Source organism: Podarcis muralis, chromosome 5 (assembly GCF_964188315.1).
Source record: "Podarcis muralis chromosome 5, rPodMur119.hap1.1, whole genome shotgun sequence".
NCBI lineage: Eukaryota > Metazoa > Chordata > Lepidosauria > Squamata > Lacertidae > Podarcis > Podarcis muralis.
The window spans coordinates 58,255,482-58,275,933 of NC_135659.1; the positions used below are offsets into that span (position 1 = coordinate 58,255,482).

Sequence of the window (20,452 nt, forward strand, 5' to 3'; positions counted from 1 at the left end):
GTGTATTGCTCCTGTGGATTTGTTTATTTGGGACACTTCACATTTGAGATGTTGCCATGTCAGTGAGATGCCATAAATGGTGGCAATGTTTATGGAAATCTTACTATAAAGTTGCTATAAAGGGAATAGTTAAAGAAAGTCTGGAATTAACTGCTTTCCTTTTGACAACAGTGAGGCAAATGATAGCTGCTAATTGGAAATCTCCTAAACCCCTATATATTCTGTAGTGGCATGAAAAGGGAATCAACCTCTTACTACTAACTTTCTTATTTATAAAAGAAGCAAGGAGGGCTGTGCTCCCAGTAAACTCACAGAACAATTGAGTTTATAATTTTAAATTCACAAAATATTCATGCTTTATTTTCATTTGTTTAATTGTAATAACAGGTTTGCCTCATAATTAACCAGGCTGCTGAGCAATATATACTGATGTTGTTGTTACTTTATGCTTGATTTCTCTCATACTCTTTTCTTATTTTATTTCTTCTTTTTATTTAAATATGCTTTGACTTTTTAGTGTTTTATAAACAAGATCTGTTTAGTTATCTTTTACTATGTATATTTTATCAATCTAAATAGAAAAGAAATACATAGTCAAATGGGTTAATTAACCCTGTCTTTGCTTGCCCACCCACTTCCTTGCTGTCTTCATCCTTTCGGACTATCATATCTGTCCACCATTTTATTTGATCTCACTCTAAGCTTATGTCCCTTCCCCTATTGATTCCTATTTAGCTAAAGCATATCCCTGGGACCATGTTAGTGAAGTCTCCATATCAGAGCATATACTTTGCATGCATAAGATCCTGCGCTCAGTCCCTGCCATCTTCAGCTAAATGATCTTGGAGAGCAAGAGAGAGTTCTACATAAAACCATGACTGGAGCTAATAATGACCTGACAATTCTGAGTTAGATGATCCTATCTGTTATAATTCCATCCTAGACTATTTCATATTAACTATTTCTTTGTGATTTCAATTGGAGAGTGAGAAGCTAAATGATTTTTTAAATAGACCACTGATGTCATAACTTATCCAGTTCTGACACAACTGCCATTCACTCTGTAATTACCTGATTTCATACTGGTCAGTGAATTTGGGTGCATGTGTCCCCCAGATGAAAGGTCATACACTCACCATAATCAGTGCATTCTTGGATTCCGTGTAGCCCCATAAATGAGAGTGTGCTAGCACAATACCACAGGCATAATTTTATAGAAAGCTCAGGAAGACCAGGAGTAATGGCTCCCTTGCCCATCCTCAATAATTGATCATAAATGAAGTTAGCAGGCACAGTCACTACTTTCTACTCAGTCCCACCCCCTAACCATGGCAGAGAGGTCCTATAAGACAAGTAAAAATAGTTATGATCCTCTGGATATTTTCATAGTGTTTGGATGGAGGGTGAGATGTGTGACTGCACATGATACCTATTTTTAAAAATAACAGGTGAGCAAATATCTGTTTCTTACTCATGCATTCTGTGCAACCCCTCATAGGGGAGAATATTTTGTTCTTTCATTGTAAAGAGGAAATGGGCAGCAATGCTGTGAGATCTCATTCAGGGCAGGAATCGTGAAGGCTGCTTCATGTCCAGTTTGTACTGCTTAGTAAAAGTCAAACCTGTGGACCAGGTTGCTGCCCTGTGGATCTTAGTGATGGCTATGCCTCTTGACAGCTGTAGAGTCATCATGAAGCTAGTGGAGTGTGCAAAAAACAGATCTGGACAATTAACGTTCTGCATCTCATGGCAGTGTGAAATTGTCTTGACAATCCAGTGAGAGAGACAGTGAGCCGATATGGGATATCCATTTGGAAGGGCCTCCATACCACACAAAGAGAGGACTAGATGTCCCCCCCCCAAAAAAAACAACCAAACAGACAAACCCCATCCAGTGTAGATGGCCAGAGCATGACAGAGATCTGAGGAATGCTACAACTACCTGCCATCTGCAGACAGAGTAGAAGAATACACAGGCGAAACTAGCCATTGGAAGGTGTGGAAGTCAGATGCTACCTTATGTTTTAAGTTGTGTTCTTAGAGGGGGTCCAAACATAGCAGCTACCTTGCTAAGATGTCAAGTTGGTGTAAGAGCAACAAGGATGGTGTAGGATAGCCAAGAGAGCTGGCAAGTCACCAAGGGTTCAGATGGTGTCTTCATGAGTGAAGTAATTTTAGAAGAGATTCAGTTGTGAAGCACAAGGAGGAAGAGAGGGAAGCATGTTGGCTGAACCTTGTTAGAGTCATTAAAATAAGACGTGTTAAAAAGAGACATTCCACTGGATGGCAAAAAACTGATTTTGCAGGCATGTCGACTTTAATATTTGACCAAGTAAGGCCCAAAGCCTTTCAGTGAAAGGAAACAGGTGAGGGCTTGAGTCAGTATAGCTGAGTCCGTGGCAACATAATTAATAGTGAAGTGCTTCCAGTTAATAGATTAAAAAATTGATGTGGTAGCCTAGTAATGGGACTGTAGGAGCCAGGCACACAGATGGAGGTTGGGGGAAACTGACCCTTTTGCCTGAATACCTAGTCTGGGATAATGGAAAATGACGCTGTGTAGTCCTTGGTCATTTGTAGAAATGTTGAAAACTACAAGGTGGGCAGGGTGGCCTTAGAAGAATACGTGGCTTTTGATCAATGAAACCTTCTCAGAAGTGGAACATTGACCATCAAATATATATCTTTGCAAGCCCTGCCCCCTCACAATATAATGCTCAAAACGTGAGCTGCAGATTATTGTTCATTCTGTGTGATTCAGAAAGATGTTGGATGCACTCAAAGATCTTTTGTTGCTCCGTGTCTCTCTTCCACTCTTCCTCAAAACATTTCCTATCATGCTTGACATTATGTTGTCACGTTGTGCTCTGCCCCTCTCCGATAAATGACAGCCAATGATATGACACAAGGGCAATGCATAGCATGATGACATCACATCACACATTGTGTTAATGTAGACACTATGAGGAAGAGGGTGAGAGAGACGTGGAGAGGCAGCAGTTCTGTGCTTCTTGTAACACCTAGTTACACTCTGAATAAGTTACACCCGAAGCACAAAGCCTGCTCTTCAGATGCAAAGCTATAAAAGTGTCCTGCTTTCAGCTTTGAATGTCCCTAGAGATGTTGCCAAGATGGAGGTCATTGAACATGTACATGCCATTGAGGGCAGCAGGTTTGGGACATGAAAGGGCTTGCAAAATGAGCATAAATTCAGGTCTAAAGGAGGAACAGCAAGAGAAGGGGGGGGGAAGCCCAAGTGAATGGAAAGTGACAATTTTAAATAGCTGTGTGGAGGGGCTCTCCCTTCAGGCTAATTAAATTTATCGGCGAACAGCAGGTTACCTTATTAGAGCCACGTGGGTTTAATTAACAAAGGAAAGTAATTAGTATGTGCTCTCCTGGAGCTGAAGGTCCCGCCTATACCAAACTGAACTGCCTCCACAGTCTGCTGGAAATGGAGGAAACCCAGTGGATGAGAGTATGGAGATGGGGGAGGCTGCCTTCTGCTTTTCCGGACACCCCAGGGAGCCAAATCTATGCAGTGGTCTCAGCACTGTTTGTTCTCATTTTCTTTCTGTTGAAATATGTCTGGAATAAAGCAAGGGGATTATATTGCTTGTTGTGTTCCCCTCTCACTTATTCTATTTAGTTTGGAACCACATACCTGCAGTTTGATCTTGAGTGTATAAGCTGTCTTCTCCTCATCCAGGTCTGTTGCATTTATTTTTTCACGTGGCTGCCTATTTCTAAACCTATCAAATCAAATTGGTATAGGCTCACTTACCTTCAAGGCAGCATTGTTGGCACTGAAGGCAATAAGACTTCATCTGATGTCCAGCACCCCTATTCATGTCTTAAAATATTGTTGAAGATGTTAATCTTCAGAACAGCCAAATGGGACTAGGATTAGCAAAACTAAAGCCATTTTGGGGGATTTTACCAGTTTAATGTGTCGGTTTCTGCATCTCTAACCATTACAGTGCAATGAAGGTTAGGGTCTTTTGGACTCTTCTCCACCCCAATTTTCCAAACCTGATCAATGAAAAATAACATTGGAATCAACAGTTCTAAGCTTTCACAGTATCCATTCCACAAAATAGCTTTGCTTATATGTTCTGATCTCTCTCCATCAGGAGTGCCTGTAAGTTCCTGGCAATATGTTAGGTGACTTTACTTTATTCCAAGAAGTTTTAAATGGAGCCCTGCTGGGAGTTTTCCACTGACTTCGTTGTTTTTTCAACAAGCTTTGGACTAGGCCCAAGCACCTCCTATATTGGAACAGTGGCTATGGAAGACCATTACTTGGAATGCAGTAAATTTAGAAAAGGCAGATGGCTATAGGGGAAAATCCTATATTGGCAGGGAGACTGTCTTTATGCCCTAATGGGTCTTTTCCAGTCTTGAAAATGCACTATAAAAATGCCATCTCTTAAGGGAGTTTGTGGGATATGATGGAATCCAGACCTGGCCTGAAACATTTTTCCTTCTCTTCTAAACCACCACCTCCTCCTCTTTCCCTCAGGCCTCTATAACACCTGCCCTGAAAGGAGTAGCCCTTCTGTGAAGGTACCAGACGGGCCTCCATCTCCATTAATGAGTTTAACTGAAAGTGAAGAAGGCAAAATCACTGCTGATATTAACAGCAATAATTCATCAGGGCTTCTTTCGAGCCAACAGCCAGCTTTTTCCAATAGCTTTTTCAGGAAGGAAATGCAGTCACTGAATGGAAAATATCTTGAAAGAACAAAGGCAGTAAGGGTGAAGTCAGATTCCTGTAATCTGTGAGTGTCTCCTCTTTTCTTTTTTAGTGTATGTGTTTATATAGATTTGTGTGTGTGCTTGCGCACACACGTGTGCAAATACACACACACACACACACACACACACATGCCTATCTTTTGGAATTTTTCTCCCCCTGCTGTTTCTTTTCCTGGTAACTATGAAGTGTGTGTGTGTGTATGTGTTGTGTAGCTGTGTCTCTCTAACCTAGTCTCATTCTGTCATTGCCTGTTTATCTTCCCTTTCACCCTCACTCATTCATGGTCTGTTTTCTCTCTCACACTTTGTTTTTCAATCTCCTTTCTCTCCCCCTTCCTAGTCCACCCTTTCCCAGCCTCCCCTCTGTCTGTCCTGCTGGCTTTCTCAGAGTTAACAGAGCCTGACGTCCTGTCTCCCTCCCCACCTTTTGTGTTGCAAAAGAACTTGTGAAAGTTGTAGACATGAGTCAGGAATAGCTCATAACTCAGCAACCTCTCTCCCCTCCTCATGCCCCGCATTACAACTGGAGGAGGATCTGAATGAGGGGAGATATAGGATTAAGCAGACTCACTTTGAAAGGAAGTTTATCTAACAGTGGAATGGTGTGGATGAGATTGACCAGGAGAGTTTCTCCAGGCGGGATGGGGGGTGGGGTGCAGATGTAGAGAATATGGGTGAGAATGTATATAGCAAGATTCCTGGGCCAAGGTCTGGGCTTGGTGATGGGGTACACCGAGGTGATTGTAAAATATGTGTCAAAGTAATCTGAATTTGTACTTCCACACGAGCCCCGCTATGGCAAAGTTGAAGTGGAGCAGGAATGCTTCCCTGCCTTTAGGGGAAGCAAAAACCACATACTTCACTTTTTTCCCACTTGCTTGCCAGGGCTGCAGTGGCTGCCTCCCAACCTTTCTCCCTACCCACATAAAGAAAGAAAGCAGAGCGCTTCCCTCAGTCTAGGAGCCTCTGAACTGAGCTGAAAGGATTTTCTGTTTGTTTGCTTTACAAGGAGGGTATAAGGGACTGAAACTAAACAAATTGCACAGCTAGGTACAGAAAGGAAAGCAGCAATTTCCAAGTTTGGAGTGAAAGTGTAACCATATCCTGGACTGGCAGTGAACTGATAGATTTCCTCCTCGGTAGCTGGGAGTGAGAGGGAAGGATAGCACTAGGGAAATAGTTCCTGAACAGGCTGTAAAAATGCTCTCAAATCTCTCCCTCCCTCTCCTCCTTCCCCCTTTCTCTCTCTCTCCCCCTTTCCCTCCCTCACTTATGACTCTTCTGTGGGCAGGTAGTGGTTGAAAGACTAGTTGTCTCCTATAGTCTGCTTTTTAGCACTGCACTTATACCATAGTATACACATTGTGAATATTAAGGAATGCCAAAACTTTGTTTTGACTGTTGATCTTAATGAATGGCGTTATGTCAAATAATCAACATTTTGCCCACATCAAGACTGCAAGCTAAGTCAAACAAATTCACTTACTTTTACCTCTTTTTAAAAGGTGTTTTTCTGTGCCCTAATTTGGTATTGTAATGCAATTTTAATAAACAGAACTAAGCTGGCTGCCTGCCACCTGACTTCAGGGGCCTCTGTCCCCTACTGGACCCTAACTCATCAGTCTGTCTTTGGAGCCACATCCAGATGACAGCTTTTTATTCTTGTGGCTGGGCTCTGTCTGGCAAAGTGTGTGCATTTTAGAAAGACTCACTAAGCTTAACCGTCTTCAAGGCCCAGACTGGTCTCTTATCAGCTGTGAAGACTAGAGGGAAGCTAGTGCAGACTCAGGCTACTCTGCGTTTAACAAAAACATTCAATACTGTAGCCAACTAAAGACAGGGCATACAAAATCTAAACATATTAAATAAAAACACCCAATCTAAAATCACAACAATGCTATTTGTCTTGGTGGTGTGGGGAGATATACCTGTAAACTGGAAACTAAACTATATGAAATAAAATCCTACCATACTAAATAGAAATGACCAGGATCTTCCTGCCCCTTAGAGACCCATAATGTGTTGTTTTTTCTGCAATAACTAAATTCCAGGTATTTTTTATTATTATTATTATTATTATTATTATTATTATTATTATTTATTTTTTGCATTTATATCCCACCTTTTTTTTTTTTTGCAAGCAGCTTTCCTCTTCCTTATTTAATCCCCCTCAAGAAACCTGTGACGTAGGTTAGGCTGAGAGGCATTGACTGGCCCAAAATCACCCATTGAGCTTCATCATGGCCAAGTAGGGATTTGAACCCTGGTCTCCTAGGTCCTAGTCTGACACCCTAACCACTACACCAATTTTTTTTAAAAAAACCAACCTGTGGGCATTTCCCCCCACAACCTCTTCAAAAGTTGGCAGATATATCAGAAGTAATATGAGATAACTGACTCAGTGTATGATGCCATTGGTGTAGAATTTTTAAGGAACATTCTCTCAGATGTGCATGAATAATCTGTGAAGTGCAAACTCTTTTAAAAATGTAAAGTTCCATTGACCATGCAACATTCTGAATTTGTGCATAAATGTTTTGCTAGAAGAGATCAATCAAAAATAATACTGTGCATGGAACTGTAGAGCTTCAAGGAACCTAAGGATCATCTTGTCCAAACTCTGGACCAGCAGCATTTCTTCCATTCAACTTCACCTGGCAGATTATCTTGTGTTCATTTTCAGGTGTGCTGCTGAGATGTGATTTCAGACAATATACCTTATTGTTGTTTGGTTGTTTCTGTGTCATTTGGAACAAACATGGATGTTAAGGCATTTTTCTCACAGGTGATTTGCAGCCATGCAAAGCCTGCTGATTTATGAACCACACTTTTTGGTAGTGAGTTTTCTGAATTGTTGTTGTTGTTATTCTATAAACTGAATAAAATAATATTTGCCACATTAAAAAGTCTGCAAGTAACTTACAAAATGTTAAGGACATAGAGCATAATATAAAATCTGAAAAAACAATACATTACAATAAAAATCATGTATTTATTATAAAACAGTAAACATACCCTAAATAGGCACCAAAGTAATCATAATCCATGAAATGTATTGCATGTTGGATGTATGGCTATTTAAGAGCTGTCATTGCAATTCTCTTGATTATTTTAAAATCCTGAAGCCAAATACAAATCCTTTTAGTGATGGCAACCTCTGTCAAGTGGAGAAGTCATGAGCCTTTCTTCAGCTGTGTCCTAACTGCTTTCTTGGTGGTTTTCCCATTCTCTCTCTCTCTCTCTCTCTCTCTCTCTCTCTCTCTCTCCCTCCCTCTCACTCTCTCACTCTCTCTCTCTCTCTCTCTCTCCCCAATTTCCAATTTGGTAACTACAGTCATAGGTTCAAATCAATAGTCACTCCTGAAAATTTCACCCTAGTATAAAGATATCAATATTTGAAATGTTCAAAGAGAACTTCTAGTTTTTCTCATAAAGTGCTAGAACTAAGCCTAACCACTTCGGCTGTAATTTAGGGCAACAGTTTAAATGTTGCCACCATCTTATTGATTCTTGGTTCCATTATGAAGTAATCTGCGATTCTTAGTTCTAGATCCAAGCATGTGTGACATCAGATGACTTAAAACAAAATTCCTTTGATTCCTTTTTTGTAATTAAATTCTTTTTTAATATCACATTCTGTCCAGGAGAGGAACACTTATATGATTTCAAGAAGGTAAACTGCTGCTTGTCATTAGAAACTTTGTGTGGAGGTAATGATAGGTTTAATAACTTGGCCATTCAAGTTATTGAATGACCATTCATTCTTGATCAGCCCTGGTAGCAACAGTCTCTGTATTTGTATGTGAATGTCACTTTTCAGCTGGGCTTTCAGCAGGTTATATACAAAGATTCAAAATTAGTGTGGATCTGAAGAGGCGTTTTGAAGATAGTGTTACTCCAGCTGACATGAAGCAATTAGATTTTAGCTATCTCGAGTCTTACTACAATACGTATTCTGATTTAACCTAGGTGATCTAATGGTGCCTTTATCAGCCATTATTTCTACTTTATTTAGGAGACAGAATAGTCATTCATGAAGCTCACTGTGTAATGCCAGGTCAGGCACTTCCTTCTTACATCACCTACCATATATAGTTGGTGGCAGAGGGGGCCCTTTTGACTGTTCAGTGCCCTCAGATATTGGATGGTCTGGGAGAGGGCATCCTCTGTGGTAGCCCCTAAGTTGTGGGGCTCCCCACAGAGGTGCTTTTGGCACCTTCAGCAAAGGCTGAATACTGTTTACCTTGGCTTTTGACACTTGAGATGTATATTTTTGGACCCACCTTATTTCTATAATTTTATGTTGTTTTAAACTCTATTTAATATTGTGTAATATTTTGTTTTAATAATAACGTTGGGTTACAATCCTTGTACCTGCCCAGGGACCTTAGGGTGAAGGGCAGGTAATTAATTGTAATAATAATAGTACTGTAATAATATTGTGCTGTATGTTTGCAGTGAAATGCTAAATTGGCCCTAGGTTCCTAGTAAGCTTCCTGCAGCATAATACATAGGTGTGAAATTGCCAGTATTGATTATTTAAGTGGTGGTTTCCTCAGCTGCTTTTCCTCACACACATAAGTTTCTTCTGTGTTAGGATTTCATTTTGAGTGCTGTAGCCCTGTAACTATGCTGCCACTTTCTATTCGTTTGTTTATATATTTTCTTACTTACAGTCATACCTCATGTTGCGTACGCTTCAGGTTACGTGTTTTCGTGTTGCGTCCCGTGGCAACCTGGAAGTACTGGAACGGGTTACTTCCAGTTTCGCCGCTCGCGCAGAAGCGCTAAATCACCCATGCACAGATGCGGCGCTTTAGTTTGCATCAATTCCATGTTACGGACGGGCCTCCGGAATGGATCCCATCCATAACACGAAGTTCCACTGTATTACATTTCATTCCCGCCTTTCCTCCAAAGAGATTGGGGTGTCTTGCAAGGATTTTCCTCTCTCTTCTCCCCACTCTCCCTGCCCCATATTATCCTCACAACAGTGCTGTTAAATAGATTAAACTAAGAGAACGTGATTGGCCTAAAGGTCACCAAGTAAGTCACATGACTGGGAATTTGAACTTGGATCAATGCAGTGTTAGTCTGGCACTCTAACCACTATGCTGCATTTGCTCTATGCTGGACCACATTTTATTTCCAACCATATGGACCAAATACTTTTCAGAAGGTCTATAGTTGGAATGGTTTTGGATTTCGGAGATCTTCTTGATTCTGTATCAGAAACTAATTTTGCAACAAGATCATGCCTATTGAAAAAATCTGGTGATTAGAAAGCAACATTGGATTCTCTTTTGCCGTTCTCCTCAAGTCCGTCCATTTCTGAAGGAAGATTGTGGAGGAAATCTGAAGACATGTTTGTAGCAGAAGGGGGGGGGGGGTGGTACATGGAAGGAGTAGCAAGTTTGGAGCAAACTGCAGGAAATTGCTTTTCTTTTGTCTGCTGTGGCAGAGAGGGCACTGGTGTGGAAAAGTGTATTTTGCTGATTTGAACTTGAGTGAAATGGGTAATGAAGACAGATCAATACTGGCCCCTCTGCATTGCCTCACTCGAGGAAAAAGAGCTGCCTGTGTGTCTGCTGTGTAGCTGATTTCCCCCCACTTGGTCTTACTGCAGTTAGTTCTCTTGCACTCTTCCTGACAGAATTTTGTTCCTATGCGCTACACTCTGAACTGGTTTGCACACCACTTTAAGCCATAGTTTAAATTACGCTGGTTTAAAATGAACAAGCAACATGCGGGTGAAAAAGTCTCATTGGCTTACCATCATGGTTTGTCAAGAGAGAAACAAACCATGAGGCCTGGTTCACACATGAAAGCTAGCCAGCCTCTGGTTTGTTGCTTCTGCGGCACATTGAAGAAAGTAGCTGGGAGGAGTGAAGTGTTGTCTTTTGAGCAGCGCGCGCCATTGAACATTAATGTGACATGTGAACCAAGCCTCTTTCCCGCTTGAGCATTTCACCACTACTTGCTCTTGCTTTATGTGATTGATTTCAAGAAAATTTGAACTCGTTTTGAACAGATACTGTGTGGCAGCACTGTCCTCAGTCTAAAGTGCCCCTGCACGTAGGATAGGAGTTGCTTATACCAGGGTGATAGGAAAACTTGGTACAGGTCTGATGCACAGCCTGACCTACACTAGCCTTAGGTCGGAGATCAGCAAAGGCAGATGCAACCTTAGAAGGCCGTTAGGGTAAATGAAGCATCAGACATGACCTTGTTCCTAGTTTGTTTACCATCAAGGAATGTTAATGTACATTCTTAAGTGTTCTCTTCATCCCTTTTCTTTGAATCTTAGAGCTCTATGGGTTGCAAGAGACATAACATACATGTGTACAGTGGTACCTCGGGTTACATGCGCTTCAGGTTACATACGCTTCAGCTTACAGACTCCGCTAACCCAGAAATAGTGCTTCAGGTTAAAAACTTTGCTTCAGGATAAGAACAGAAATCGTGGTCCGGCAGCGTGGCAGCAGTAGGAGGCCCCATTAGCTAAAGTGGTGCTTCAGGTTAAGAACAGATTCAGGTTAAGAATGGACCTCCGGAACGAATTAAGTACTTAACCCGAGGTCCCACTGTATATCATACTCTATTTGGAGTGATAACATGTGGTTTCATCTGAACACATTTCCTTGTGGAAAGTTCTTTCCCAAGAATTGTTAATAATATTTTATGCATCTTGCTTCAAATTACAGAAGTTTATAATCGGGTTCTGTACAACTGTGTAGGTGTAATGTTGGACCTAAAGCTGTAGGAAGATCCCAGGGTAGGCCAATGGAATAAATTAGGAATAGGACTGGTACTAGATTGCTTGTTAACCTTATGCAGATTTAGAAAATCAGTCCAAATTCTATTCATGTGTGGAGTGTGGATTGGTATGTACCCATTACCGCATTTTATTAGAGGGCGTCACCAACCTTTTGGGGGCAGGGGACATATTTAGGTTCTTGAGAGAATTGAATGGGCACCAATTTGTCTGGCTGCTTCTCTCCTCCAGGTTACCTTTCCCCGACGCCCAATAGACAGAGTGCATGTGCACACAAACACAAACATGCATTGGGTTGTATTCAAGAGAATGTTTTGTCAGTGCAAGGTTTTTCTTTGTGTAATGGGCCATTCTCCCCTCCCCCCAAAATCTAAGGGTTCTTCCAACCTTTAGATTTCCCATTGTGCAAATATTGACTACTGCCCATTATTTGCTTTTCCACGAGGTCCGGATAAAAATCAGATCCAGTAAAATTAAGTGATCCTCTTGAATTTGTGTCATTTTCCTTGGGGATCCCCCCCCCCCAAATATATATATATATATCACCGTATAATTAAATCTTACATTGGTAAGCTGCACAGTATCACAGATCTGGTACTTGCAAGCACTATACAAACATTGATCCAAAGCATGGGTCCTCGTTTTGAGGGAAACCCTAGTAAAAATTAGGAAGAACCGTGCTTTGAACTCACATTATTTTGCCATGTCAGAGGCTTTGCAGGCACTGGGGAAGGCTTCAGCAGTGTCATTGTAGCAATGGGCACCACATGGCAACTCCAGGTAGGTGTATGGAGCAAGTTTTAGCTGTGTGTGAGCAGTTCCATCCCTGAACTTGCTCTTCTGACTACACCTGGTTTCTTTGCATCTGTTGCAGCTTGCTTGCTCTATCCAGATATCTTCACATAATAGCTGTTGTTTTACATTGGCACAGAATATTTATCTGTTGTTTTACACAGCAAAACAAGATTTCAGACATTGCATCAAACCAAAATATGAGCAGTAGCATTCGGTATTCCAGTCATGCTCATTCAGTCATGTGATCCTTTCTCCCTCTGTTCCTCAAAGACAAATTGATATACTAGGTAAGGAATTGCCTTCTACCTTGAAGAATGCTGTAACCTCTTTGACTCTTGGGATACTTTATCCAGCTTCAAGCAATAGGAGATTTCATCTAACACAGCCTTCAGCTGAAGTCTTGTGTTATGCTTCATTAATGACTCTTACCCTGATTTAGATGGCACATTCCCTCCAGGGTTGGTTCCTTCTTGCCATATTGCTTCTTTGGTACTGCAGTCTTATCTTAAGAATCTGTTCTGCCAAGTTCTGCTTTTTACTTATCTATTTTGAAATCACAACTAACGTCACTGAATGTGGTGAGTTTTCATCAGGAAACGCACTTTCCACCACACACTGGCGATCCTTTTTCATTTCACTCCTAACTCTGGTATGGTGGGATTCCATTTAAGTAAGGCATCCTGGAAAAGCATCCCTCTTCAGATGCATTGTCAAAGCTTTGTTAGGAAGCCAGCGCTGTTAGTAAGCAGTTTTGTGGAATGGCAACTGGCCAACAAGTGAGTCACTGCCTGCCTTAGCTCACTGTCTGCCAGATGCCAGCTATGACACACGCACACCCACAAACCATTCTTGGAGAGAGAAATTCAGCCTCTCTGTCTACAGACACAATGCTTCTGTTGTTGGGAGTGCTAATATTCAGAGACCGGAGAAGAGTCTACAGTTCTTATGAAAGTAAAAAAGCAGGCTTGGGACAAGGAGTTAGTTGAAGTTTCTGTACTAGTTCAACTTTCATTTGTACCAGAATATTATTTTAATATTTCTTTCTTGTTGTGCTTGCAGTGTGCAAAGTCCTGAACTAACTGGTTGATGCTAAAGTGGTTGATCTTTCCTTTTAGCATGAGTTTCCTATACTGTTTGTTGATTGTATGATTCCTATTAAATATTTGAAAGCTTATGCCCTAAATTAAAGTATCTTCTGCCCAGATGGCCCAATGCTTTGGGAGCTTTGTCATCCTCCCAGAGTCTAATATGGTATATTGAAAGAATCCATGTGTTTAACGGTAGAAACAAATTCAAGCTTTCATGTTGTATGTTCAGATCATGTCAAAATTGCTGTCATGTTACTATGGCTGTGTGAGCCATTAAAACAGGCCTCTCATGCTTCCATTATCTTCAGATATGCCATCCTGCATGCTGTAGCTCAAGGTGTTGCTACTAAAGATATTTAGGGTGAGCAGGCTTAGCTTCCATTTTGATGGAAAAGTTGATTTTGGAGTCCCCAAGAAATGGACTGAAGCCTTTTGCCCCTTAATTGAAGCCCCTGCTCTTAGCCTATAGGTAACTTATTTATCCTTGTTCACACTGCTTGAGCTAGAAGGGAAAAGCAAAATAGCTGGATAGGGCAGTTATGGCTATCTAAAGTTATGGAGCCTATTGGTCTGTGTTAGTATTGGGGGGTTGCTTCAACGGATTTTAAATTCTGGATTGTTTCCATTATCAGGATCTTAGCATGCTTTCTTGTTTTTTTTGCTTCTCCCCCAGGTTTAATAAACAACTTGAATACAAGCACATAAACTGTGTTGTCAGGAATGGTGCTGCTGTTGCACAAGATGAGTTATAAACTTGTTGAACAGTCAGTCTGTCTTGTTTAAATCTCCAGACAATAGGTGTACACTAAGAGAGGAGATATAACAAGGAAACATTATGATTTGAAACCTCATTTTTAACAATGGTAATTTCCTGTTAGCACTGGACGCAGTTTTGCATCATTGCTTGTGTCAATAAGCAGAGTACATGTGTTTAGCTTATAACTTTGCAGGGCTGATATATTAAACCACTTTTCAGCATTTGATTAGGGCAAATGTTTTCTGTAATGAGATGCAGCTACTGTGTTGACAATTCTTAGAATATTGGGTAGAAGATCTTGAGGGAGGTAGATGATAAGATGGTAGAACCCAGCCCTGGAAATGATGGTGCTACTTTTTTCACCATCTCATCTTAAACCAGGAAACAAGAAATCTGGAGGCCTCTTGAGTCCTAAGAATACTCCCATCTTATAAGAACCATTGCTCATGTATCTTTTATCTTCTTTCCTGCCCCTCTTCCTAAGGAGCCCCCACCATTCTCTGTGTCAGCTTAGCATTTTAAGAGAAAGGGGAAAGCGATTTGATGTAGACAAAGGTTTGTATGAAAATATAATTCTGCTTTGTTAGCAGCCATCACACTCTAAAAGGCACTGCTTTTGTTTTCTTGTAACGTTGTGAAAACCTCATGTCGGATCGAGAGCTGCGGCCCTCACGACTAATCGCCTCTCCTTTGTGTTTTTAGATTATAGGGGCAATTAGTGTTGTCAAAACCTCTGGCAAGTCTCTTTGCTCTTGACAGGGTGTCAGTCCGACGGGCGCGAAATGGAAGGTGTTATAACTCTCCGGTAATTAGAATGCCTCCGATTTTGAAAATGCCAGCCAACGTGTATCAAGCTGGATGCACGGTGTAGTGGTGGGGGTTGGTGGGGAAGGGAGTTCAGATGGGGGATGCAGATGAGCAATTAATTACAGGCTCTCATTCAGAGCACATTGCAGGCTGATGAACAGCAAAGGGAAATTAGCGTGATGCTTGTCTCCTAGTGAGTGGGCATCAACTCCATTCTTTCTCATTCTCCTGGTACTGCTGCCTGAGTTTCTCTGTTGATTTTCATTGCTACTTGCATGTTGGAACACCCATTCCGTTGGTTAGACAAAGCACAAAATACTAGTAGCAATGTACATCAGTGAAATACAGGTTGTAGAGGCCATGGTTTTGCTATGATAACAAGGCTTTATATTAACTACTCCACTATAATTTAGTGGAATACCTCACCAATGGCTTTTCCATGTTGTGCTGCCAGTATTATATTTGGTTTTGCACAAGATTCTTTCAGGTGAATGTTGGAAGAACTTTGCAACTAACTGTGCTATTGATGGACTCGAATCTCTGTCCAGCGTGAAGAAGGTTAGACAGTCTGGATTTTGTTAGGGAGGACCAAGGGTCTTACAGCTTTGCTTCATGGACTGATTCTGGTTAATGGTGCCTCTTTAGCAGTTTTGGAGCAAGCCCACAGCAGTTAATAATTAACTTTGTAAGTTGACTCAAAGTGACTTCTGGAATAACAAATGAAAATTTGGGCACCTCCCTCAAGCCAGCAACCTGAGTAAACAGATAAGACTTGCAACCTGCCCCAAAGGTCAGCAAGCTCCTGAATGCTTGAACCAACAGGACAGAAGGGGGGAGAAATTCCCTGGTAGAATTCCCTCTGCTCAGGTTCCTCCTTCTGAGTGTGGTATTAAACTCCTTGTAAAACTAAAGGTAAGATTGCCCTCGTCACACTTGCCAGGTTGATGGTAGGTTTGATCTGCTTCATGTGACAAACTGCAGCCTTTTCCATCCACTGCAGTATCTTCATTGAGTTGTTCGATTTCAAACTGGGATGGAGGGGAGAGTGCATCCCTGACAAGGGACACAAGAGGGATGAGAGTTTCAGATTGCATTAGCTGTATCTCGTGTATATCCTGGAGGGACGGGAACAGATGTTTTAAATGCACCCCAAATTTGAACTATTTCTGGACATTCTTTGTTCTTTCACAACAGTGCACTAGAGTGCTTATCCTAACTGGAAAGTTTATTTTCTCTACTTAGAGAAAGGCATGGATGAAATTTTGTCAGTTGGTTCTGAAAGTCACTCTATTGTCACCTTTTACATGACAGAGTTCTTCATCTGTGGTGCTGAGAAAATGTGGGTATTCTTCAAATGCTCTTTGCAGTGAAGCCTCATGAATGGAATAGCTTTTTTTAAAGTCCCTTACTACTTCAGTGTTCTTCTAACACCTTTGCCATCTTCCCAGTGCTTGTCCAGTTGATTTCCTGCTTCTGATGCAAATTTCACTGCATGAACATACAGCTGATCACAGTGTGTGTGTGTGTGTGTGTGTGTGTGTGTGTGTGTGTGTCCGTGTTCGGATTTTTTTGTGTCTTACCTTACACCAAAGGTTTTCCATGCAGGAATTGCATGACACTTGAAGCAACCTTCACTCTGAGAATAAGGTGTGGTTATTGTTCTTATTACTGCTGCTGCCACTATTGCTATTATAGCAATAATATTTAATATGCCACATTATTCAAAAAGGTGCATTGAATCCCTAAGGGATAGGTAGCTTGGAGACTGGTGTTTCTGTGCACTTGTTAACCCTTCCCCAGGAACATCAATTTAAAATATGTACTGACAGTTATTCAAGTACAGCTCATCTCTTTAATACACCCTTCGTGAAACTCTCTTTCCATACTTTCCACACCTGCACAATCTGCACCTTAAACACACTTCACCCCCATTGATTTCTCTGTAGGCTCTTGCATCTTTCCTGGTCTTCTTCCACTCTCACTTCAAGCCAGGGGTGTGTGGAGTGATCCAATTGTGACCCCATGACCATGCGATTATTAAACCAGTCAATCAATTCCTGCCTAGATGGACTTCTTTCCACTACTACTTTCCTTGTATGTATGGAGGTATGATAGGCAAAGTAGTCTTAGAAGGAAGGTGGAATAACTTGCTCACTACATTTATTCTCTCTTCCTAACAAGAGCACACTAATTTGTCACCTGATCTCTGCCCCCACCCAATTGAAACGAAGATGTTCCTCACATGGTAGACCAAAGAAATTATAGAATAGGTGCGGTCAGTTCATTCTATGAGGGAATGCCATGCAAAACTCCTCTATGTCCATATTATTTCCTTTCCATTCTTGTTCAACACTAAAGCATTGAACTGAAAATAGAGGAACCTGCAGCAAAGAAGTACCATGAGTTTTAGGGATTGGGAATAAGCAGTATATGGCACCCAGCTTTTATATTTTGTTATCTATGAAGCTAGAAATTGCTGCCTCTGTCCATAGCTAGTGTGTGAAGGTTGTGGTTAGATGGATGAGGCTTAATTAATGAACTGAGGCTTAATCGAGGTAAGACTAAAAGTGATGCTGATGGGAATTGGAGTGGCAGGTTTTCCTGTTGTGCTGTAGGACTCTTAGAGCAGGGATGCAGGCTGGTGCGCTCCTGGGTCAGTCAGACCTACTATGTCTATGATACACTGGCTGTACTTGTTTCTAGATGGTAAGAACCATTATCTGTCCCTTTGTTACTTCAGATAATAACAAAGACTGTGTTTGGTCTATATAGGTCTGTCCTTTCAGGCTGTTTGAAAGCTGTAACTAGTGTGGAATGCTTTAGCCTAGCTGCAAGTGAGTGTAGGCATGGAAACATTCCTGCATTTGGTTCTGAGGCAATTACAGTGGCTGCCAGTGAGTCTCCAAACCCAATTCAAGCTGTTTTTATTGACTTATATCAGGGATGGTCCAAAGTGCAACCCAAGGGCCACTTAAAGCCTCTTTTGGTGCCCCTCTGGGCGTCTTTTGGCATCCCTCAGCAACATTTGACATCTTCCCCCTCCAGCCCTTGAGATGCCTCCCCAAAGCTGGGTAAGCAAAGTGCTGGGCTTGAGGAAGGAGGTGCGATGGCTCTGACAGGGTCCTAGAGTCCAGCCTTCTTCCCAAAGCCTAGTTAGGGCCTTCCCAGCTTTGGGAAGGAGATGGCGGGGGGCTCTAGGAGCCTCACACCTCCTCCCCAAAGCCTGCTGCCTTACTTAGCTAGCTTTGGGAAGGCAGCGTGAGGGCTGAGTGTGTGTGTCAGATTTTGGCCTTCTGCTCCCCACTCTTCAAGCAGCAAGGCAGTGTGCGGCCTGTGTTTTCTGTGCCAAAGTACTCTTGTGGCCCACTTGGTATGAAAGTTGGACCACCACGACCTATATATAGCCATTCACAGCCTACTTATCTCACAGGTGAAGTTATCTGGGGTACAAAGAAGCAGTTATTTAAAGTCACTGAATGTAAAAGTAAGAATTGTGTTGTAGCCTGGAGTGTAAGGAGGAAAAAAATTATCCCGATTGCTTTTGGTTAGATTTAGTTTTCATTGTACTGTACTTCTTTATTAAATACGTTGTGAGATGCCTTGAGCAAATGTGAAAAGGCCAAATACAGATGCTTTAAATAACAGTTTGACACCACTCATATTTATCAACCTGATTCTACACCGATTTTTTTTCTAAGCTATGAGAAAATACCTAGAATAGTGGTTTGTGGTCTGTGGATCTCTTAAAGGTGGTTTGCAGAGAGCAGGCCATTTTCACCAGAGTTCTTCTGACTTCCATTTTCAGCCTTGAGTGAAAAGGTGTACCTTTAGAACAGTGGTGTCCAAACTTTTTTCAAAGAAGCCCAGATTTGATGAAGTGAAGGGCCGTGAGGGCCGACCAAAGTTGTTAACCTTTTTTAGGATTGAAGTTGTTGAGCTTTTTTTTAAGGGTTGAAGTTGTTGGCCACAGGGGCCAGATTAAACTGACCGAAGGGCCGCATAACGCCCCCCAAATGGACTTTGGACTTGCCTGCTTTAGAATATCTCCAGGAGTTACTTTGAATAGTGTAAGCAGCTGCATTAAGGCCATACAAATGTACATTTTTGAACCCAGAAGAACTCCTGAGATTAGAGCAGGGTTCAGCAACCTTTTTCAGCCGTGGGCTGGTCCACCGTCCCCTCAGACCATGTGGGGAGCTGGACTACATTTTGAAGAAAATAAAATGAACGAATTCCTGTGCCCCACAAATAACCCAGAGATGCATTTTAAATAAAAGGACACATTCTACTCATGCAAAAGCACGCTGATTCCCAGACTGTCCGTGGGCTGGATTGAGAAGGCGATTGGGTTGCACCCGGCCCACGGGCCTTAGGTTGCCTACCCCTGGATTAGAGCCTTTGTTGTGTAAAGAATGCTGAGAATCATTATGACCCTCAACATCCTCACAGAACTCCTGTTCTACTGATTTAAGGTGATGGTGGGAAGGCCATGCCAGTAAAGTAAGTGATGTGGGGGGGGGGGCAAACTTCTCCCCTGCTCACCTTGGCCTGACTTTTTCCAGAAATAAATTGATAACCCTACTCTCCCTAATCCCCAAATCACCCTCCTAATTTCCCCAAGCACCTTCATTCCCTTCCTTATGATCAGCCTTTGAGTTCCTTCTTCAAGTTTCCTTTCCAAGAGGGGTTCAAAAAAGTAGTGACAAGGAAAAGGATCTTTCATAGCAGTGCATACCACAGCAATAATAACCTTTCAGGAGCTCTTCTCGTTGTGAGACGTTTGTGGGTGAGCTGAGAGTTTGTTTGGACCCTGGGTGAGATCTTTGTATCAATGTAACATTTTTATATGTAACTGTATATTTTTGTAATACTTTTGTTTAAGTTGTCTGTTGTTGCTTTAGTTTTCTGTACACTGCTTAGATACTTTAAATATATTAAGGGGCATAGAAGCGAAGTAAATCATATCACCATCATCATCTACAAGCAATGGCTTTTTCCAAAGGCAAAGAAGTAGTATTATGGAGCCATCAGTGCTCAAGGTGTCTGTGTTTGTTTCAGTCTAACCTCAAGTTCAAAACTAGTTCAAGTTCTACAATATTTTGTACTGTGTTAAATTACCTGTAGAAAGTGAAGCAACAGAATTAGGGTGTCTGACAAATGATTTATTTATCTTTGTGGTCTTAAGACCAGCTTTTGCCCTGGACTTGCCTCACTGTGTTTGGTCTGTCGTGGGTAAAAGTTGTAGGATTGGACAGACCAGTTTATCTCAACTCTAAGGTCGTGTCCTTGTGAAGTTTTGAGGGGGGATGTGCTGGGAGCCAGTCGGCCTGGCAGTACTTGTAAGTGTAACAAGCATCTTGCTCTTGCCCACATGCCAGGAAGATTCAATGTAGCTGTACCTTCTTTCCCTGTTCTCCTACCTACACCCCTTCATTTGGGTATAGCATATGCCATCATCCACTGTCCTTTGTT

General features: G+C 41.7%; 1 protein-coding gene across 7 annotated transcripts in view; it reads left to right on the plus strand.

Moving 5' to 3' along the window:
* FOXP4 (forkhead box P4) overlaps positions 1 to 20,452 on the plus strand; it is a 140,047-nt gene that overhangs the window by 67,247 nt on the left and 52,348 nt on the right. Inside the window, exon 1 of one of the 7 annotated variants that reach the window (XM_077928936.1) lies at positions 15,768 to 15,892. The exons of the other annotated variants lie outside the window; for them this stretch is intronic. The gene's annotated coding sequence lies outside the window, so the exon portion shown is untranslated. Of the gene's footprint in view, positions 1 to 15,767; positions 15,893 to 20,452 lie in introns of those variants that run through there. 7 annotated transcript variants of the gene reach the window in all.